Raw genomic sequence first — 6,554 nt, 5'->3', positions numbered from 1 at the left:
CCATACACTTCTTAAAAAATTGTTTTATGTTTGTAAGGTTTTATTCTGTAGGAAGCAGAATTAAATTACTGGATTAAAAACATTAAATTATAGGTGTATGCATAAACTGCTTTATTTTTAAGTCTCTCGTGGTGAGAGAAATTTAACTATCTTTGTTTATATTCATCTTTTCAATTTAGCTGAAATCTGCTTCATGCATCTTTTATTAATTCATGTCATACTTGTTTCCACTCTTCCGGAAAATTAGTCAACGTATCCTACCTGGCCTCTGGTTTATGTTAATTCACTCTACCCCGGAGTAGATGAGGAAAGTCCAAATGAAGGTTCACCATCCTAACAATCAAGATCCTGCCTCCAAGCCAAGCCACCAGTAATATCTTCAGTGATGATTCGGGCCTTGGCTGAGACTGCCATTAAAAGCCGACAAATGCCTGCTTAAGACTTAAAACTCTCAACCTGATGGCACCATTGGAATTAATTTTAACATCCAAGCAGAGAGTCCCAAGCTTTTAATGGAAGATACCCGGTAGAAGCTGCCAACAGCCCGTAAAGGCCTAGTATGAAAAAAAAATTCCCACTATTTAGTTCCCTCATGCCTCGGAGTTGTAAAGCTCTTACCAGTGCACTGTGAAGTCCATAGCTCTTTCAGCTCTGTGCCCCCAATACCAAACCTCAGGGAATCCAGAAAGAGAGAAAATTCTGCACCCTCAGTCTGGCGCAACCCGCAGAACAAGCCTTCCACGATTGCAGAAACAAAGGAAATTCTCGAGTCTGGTCAGGTTCTTGCTTCTGTCTGCCAGCCAGTGTAGTGATAAAATGCTGGTTTACAGGAATGAGTTAATTCTGGAAATGACTATAAAAAAAGAATTGACAGTCTAATTGCCTCTATTCTGAACACTTCAGAATGTGAATATTTATTCCAAATACTACTCTTGAACTGTTACATTGTAAATTTAGAATTATACTTCTGAGTCAGTACTTTGTCAGATTGAGTGTTAGGTCGACTTGCAATTGGATTGTTGGTGTGTGCAAACTCTCTTTCTAGAAATAACTCTTTAAGCCAAAGAATGCTTTCACTTTGAGTTTAGACAGTTCTCATGTCCAGAACTTGTAAGGAAAAAGCCATTGTATTTATCTCTGTGGAATTTGGATTCACTATCTGGGCTAATTTAGTTCATTATCTCCACAAAGATATAGTATGTGGCAGTCAACATGAATTTGAGATGCCAAGGTCCAACCTGATAAATGTTTTATCGAAGAAAATGATACAGCCAGTGAACGTTTAGAAAATATGCCACATTATCCGAAAACACCTTGAAATGCTAATAATTGAGTTTAAAACTGAGATCTCAGGGTAACCCTTCACAATAGATATAAAATTGGTTGAAGAGGAGCAATTCTTGGGATTACATCAGGGTAGTTGGATATATTGAGTGGCATGCCCTAAGGATTTGTTGTAGGAACAGAGGAGGAAAACTGGGCAATACTTTCACTGAATGAAGCAGCTATGGTCTAGACCTAAAACTATGGATTTTTTTTAATATTCCTTTTTAAAATCCAGATTTTAATCAACAGACAATAATTCCTTTTTTGCCGTGTTGTCCACGTATGTCTTTGGTTATATTTTGTCAAGCGCACTTAGGGTTTTTTTTAAAGGTACAATATAAGTGCCCTTTTTTAACCTCTGCCACTGAAGGGTTGAAGTCATGATTTTACCTTTTTTTTTTAAATCTATTGGTCTATAAACTATTTTTCTCAAAAATTTAAGACAGGTTAGAACAAACTATGGTGCACCGTGGAAGAACTGATTCGTAAAGATCTAGATCCTGAAATTTTTTCCAAAAGATCTGTTACTATGGTATGAATTGATGTTTTTGGGATAATGTAGGTCGATTTTAGAATGTTTTGGATTCTCTAAGTTGCTATGTTGGATATTGTGATCAAAATATGAGCAATTTCCAGAAACTTGTTGGATGTGGATTGACCTTGTGCATCCTAAGTGAGATATAAGCTCTTGATTTAAAAAATAAATACTTTTGAAATTAGCATCAAGCAAGGAAAAGCTTCAGAAACAGCTGCACAATTGTCATAATGTTGGAGGATTTTAGCCATTTCAAGTTCAGAAGGAAGTGAGTTTGAGAGGTAATCAAATAGTCAAGAGTATCCAAACAAATTCACACATTTACTTAAAACTATGCATTAAAGTTGAAGAGATAGTAGGAACTGCAGATGCTGGAGAATCTGAGATATCAAGGTGTAGAGCTGGATGAACACAGCAGGCCAAGCAGCATCAGAGGAGCAGGAAGGCTGACGTTTTGGGCCTCAACCCTTCTTCATTTCTGAAGGGTCTAGGCCCAAAACATCAGCCTTCCTGCTCATCTGATGCTGCTTGACCTGCTGTGTTCATCCAGCTCTACACCTTGATATCTCATTAAAGTTGAAGGACAATTTGAAGCTTGTTGAAAATGGAGGTTTTGTAAGAGACAGTTGAATGCCACAAAGGGCAGAGGGAACTGTTTTTTTGAGGTTTTCTGAATGGATGGCATTATTGAACCTTTTTTTGTATTGCTATTTATCTTTGTATTATTAAGTTTCAGTTAATTTTTGAAGTGGTATAAAGATGAGGTTAGAATGCACCATTTATATCAAGTGATGACTGAAAGGTAGAAGTTTCCTTTGAATTTTCACTGAGTTCAATTTCTCGCAGCTATTTTGACTATGCAAGAGCTATCATCAGAAAAGCATGTTAATTTTAAATCCGTGATCAGAGATAATGGGAACTGCAGATGCTGGAGAATCCAAGATATCAAAGTGTGTAGCTGGATGAACTCAGCAGGCCAAGCAGCATCTCAGGAGCACAAAAGCTGACGTTTCGGGCCTAGACCCTTCATCAGAGAGCTCCTGTGATGAAGGGACTAGGCCCGAAACGTCAGCTTTTGTGCTCCTGAGATGCTGCTTGGCCTGCTGTGTTCATCCAGCTACACACTTTGTTATCTTAATTTCAAATTCAATGGTTTACTCAAAAATAGGTGGTTGTAGGGTATTAGGAAGTATCTATTGCACAAATATGGCAACCATAATGGATTTTTAAAAATGTGGAGCTTTCCACTGTTAACCAAAGAAGTTGGAAAGTTGAAACCACAACAAAATTGAAGCTTAAGAATTGAGTGTGTAGATAAACAAGAGCCACTGATTTTTGCATCACTTTTGTCATGTGAATTGTCAACTGTCTGGTTTTCTTGCAAGCTTCCTGTTGAAATGATTTGTAGTATCTTAATGTCACAACCTAATGGATTCTTGGAATATCTACTCTCTTGTAAATAAAATCCCAATAAATCAGTCAGACATTCAAATCACCCAGGTTAAATGGAAATTAATTTCAATAGGATGTAGCATTTGGAGCAGTAGGATGTCAGTTTTGAATTGTCAATAGAAATGTTAAGTTTTTTTCTTCTTCAATTTTCTGCTTTATTTAATCTTTTAACTCTTGCTAGTTTTGTTTTGTTGGACATGTATTCAGAAGGAAATTTTCACTGTGTGGCAACATTGTGTAAAGTAGTGAATTTCACGTACAAGGAAAGATTTGAGCAGTACTAGTAAAAGCTACCAGAAAGTACTCTGTAGTGCAATTCATGTTCAAGTGAAAGAAAGGACATCAAATTGGAATAAGAGTGGTGTGTTAAATGATACGTTCAACTGTGAACATGGGCTGACATTTGAACTTGTGTAGATTTGAATATCAATCTGGGTACTAGAAGTAGGTGTACATTTTTTACAATAGTGAAATTTCATTTTTATAACCATTAACCCAGTAATGGATGGAGTGGAATGCTGTTAGGTTGCACCAATTACCCCACTACTTGTAAGCAGGTAAGTTGACATTTTCTGTCTGATGTGACACTACACAAAAGCAGTTTTCAAGACAAGTAATACTGGACTCGAAACGTTAACTCTATTTTTACTCTCCACAGATGTTGCAAACATGCTGAGTTTCTGCAGCATTCTGTGTTTCTTTCAGTTTTCCAGTACCCACCCCTAATTTGCTTTTTAGTAAAAGGTAATTTGTCCCTTTGGAAAAGTTGTTTTCACTTGTCATTTGTCCAGGATAACCTTTGGTTGTCTCCGTGATGTCGATTCGCTTCTGTTGACTTAAAGTGTGTGTGTACATTAAAACCATTCAAGTGGTTATTACGTGTTCACACAAAGTCATTATCCAGGCATTCACTGAAGCCCATTTGAACGGAAGCATTAGAATAAAATCAGATTTATTGGTATTGCAGTCTTGTTTACTACTAGAGATTGGATTTTCATTTTTTGCTTGTGTCAGAGTTCAAGTTTTGATACCTAGTAGAGGATAGTTTTAATTGAATTTCATTTTCCATTTATTTAACATATTCTCTTCATCCAGGAGCTAGATGACTAATTTCCTTACCTGGACCAGTGTTCATCTTGTGCTGATAACTTTCAAACATGGAGGAACAGACACATGTGATTCATTCTCTCACTCAGTCCCCTCTTCCTTGATTCTGTAGCTCACCATGCGAAAGATTAATTTGAACCAAAAATACAGTATGTGAATGACCTTGGGACTTTTCAAATAAACTGAATTGAAGATGTTTAACTGCAGTGGAATTAATATCCCCGTTTACTTATTTTCTTGTACTTGCATCTATCTTGGACAAAAAAACGACCTGAAAATGAGATTGTCAAATTTTATGTGAACCTTAATGCAAAGCTTATGTAACATCATTAATTATCCTGAGGATACATTAAGATTTGTCTTTTATCTACCGTTTTAATTGACCAAAAAGATCCTGACCAGATATGTTACCTAAATCTATTCTGTAATATGGAGTTGAATACCTTGGGATGTAGATTTTACACATTTTTGCATAATCTAAAACTCTCATTTTATTTCGTACTTTCTTACACTGCAAATCATGGTAATTCTCACTTTCTTGGTGGCAAATATAAGATAGATATTAGGCTACTACAAGATTGGGAACGTGCCATTCAGAACGTTCAGCCTGCTGCCATTCAGAACGTTCAGCCTGCCATGCCATTGAATAAGATCACACCTGATTAAGCCTTAACTCCAATTTTCTGCCTGCTCACACAACCCTTAACACCATCGTAGGTCAAAAATCTGTCTATTTCAGTCTTGAAAATAATCATGGACCCAAACTGTTCTACATTCTTGGGGGAAAGAATTCTAAAGAGTTCACAACCCTTTGAAGAAACTCTCTTTATATCAAGAGAGATAGTCAGAGCTGCTGATGCTGGAGTCGGAGACAGCCCCTTGGGGAGTTGGAGAAACATAGCAGGCCAGGCAACATCAGGGAAGCAGGGAAGTTGATGTTTTGGGTTGGGACTCTTCTTCAAAAGGGTCTGCAAGATTTTGCAGTACCTCTCCATTTAAATAATATCCTGCCACCATATAATATCATAGTTTCTGAAATTATATTCCATTTGCTAAATTTTTGCTACTCATTAAAATGATTGATTTCCCTTTGCAGACTTTGTACTCTCCTGACAACTTGTTTTCCTACCTATCATGGTATTATTAGCAAATGTGGCAACAATATAGTCTGTTTCTTCACCCAAGCCATCAAGTAGCTTGTAAATAGCCAGGTCTCCGGTGCTGATCCCTAGTGTGTTTGTTGCAGTTTACTGACATGAACTTGACTGTTTCCAGCTAAAATGGATATAGGATTGGCCAACTAACACATTATGCCCAAGACACTGATTTATTGTGCAGTAACTGTTTTATGTGAAACCTTATGGAAGTTAAGTAGAACTTCTGTGTAGAGTAACTTGAAGTTTTAACAAAATCAAGATGGTAATGTACCTAGACTCTGGTTTAAATTGAAATAACAAAAAGATTATATGACATTGTTTCTGCCTTGGCTAGCATCAGAGAGAAAGTGACGTAAAATTTAAATCAGCAGTATTAACTGTGCATTCATTATTAAGATTTGTGAATATGATGTTTGTTTTGAGAAGCTAACCTCAAAGTTATGATCAAAACCATTATCTGTCTCAAAATAACATCTTGCATGTACTTCAGTAACCTTTTTTGTTTAAAAATTTGTCTATAAAAATTAGAAAAGGATCAGACCATTGAATTATTCTTTGTTTTGGTTCCAGTATATTGAGCACAGTATAAATAAGCCCTGATTTAAAATGTTTTAATCCTTTGTATGCAAATTGTACTAGTTATGCATTGAACTAGTCAGCTGGATTTTAAAGAGGAAATTGTTGTAAAACTTGTACAGTAGCGATTTTGAAGAGGGAATGACTTAGAATAACGGAAGTACTTGAATATGAATGTTAATATTTATTAGATATGATAATTTTTCAAAAAAGCTTCACATTTGATGATGTTCACATCAGCTGGAGTAGCAGGGAAATATCTCAACAGACCAGGGTCTAGGCCCAAAACGTCAGCTTTCCTGCTCCTTTGCTGCTTGGCCTGCTGTGTTCATCCAGCTCTACACCTTGTTGTCTCTGTCCAAAGTTGCTGTTGTTTTACACGAGTTTTTTTAAAAAAACAA

This window comes from Stegostoma tigrinum, chromosome 6 (assembly GCF_030684315.1).
Source record: "Stegostoma tigrinum isolate sSteTig4 chromosome 6, sSteTig4.hap1, whole genome shotgun sequence".
NCBI classification, from domain to species: domain Eukaryota; kingdom Metazoa; phylum Chordata; class Chondrichthyes; order Orectolobiformes; family Stegostomatidae; genus Stegostoma; species Stegostoma tigrinum.
This window is presented reverse-complemented; position numbering follows the sequence as displayed.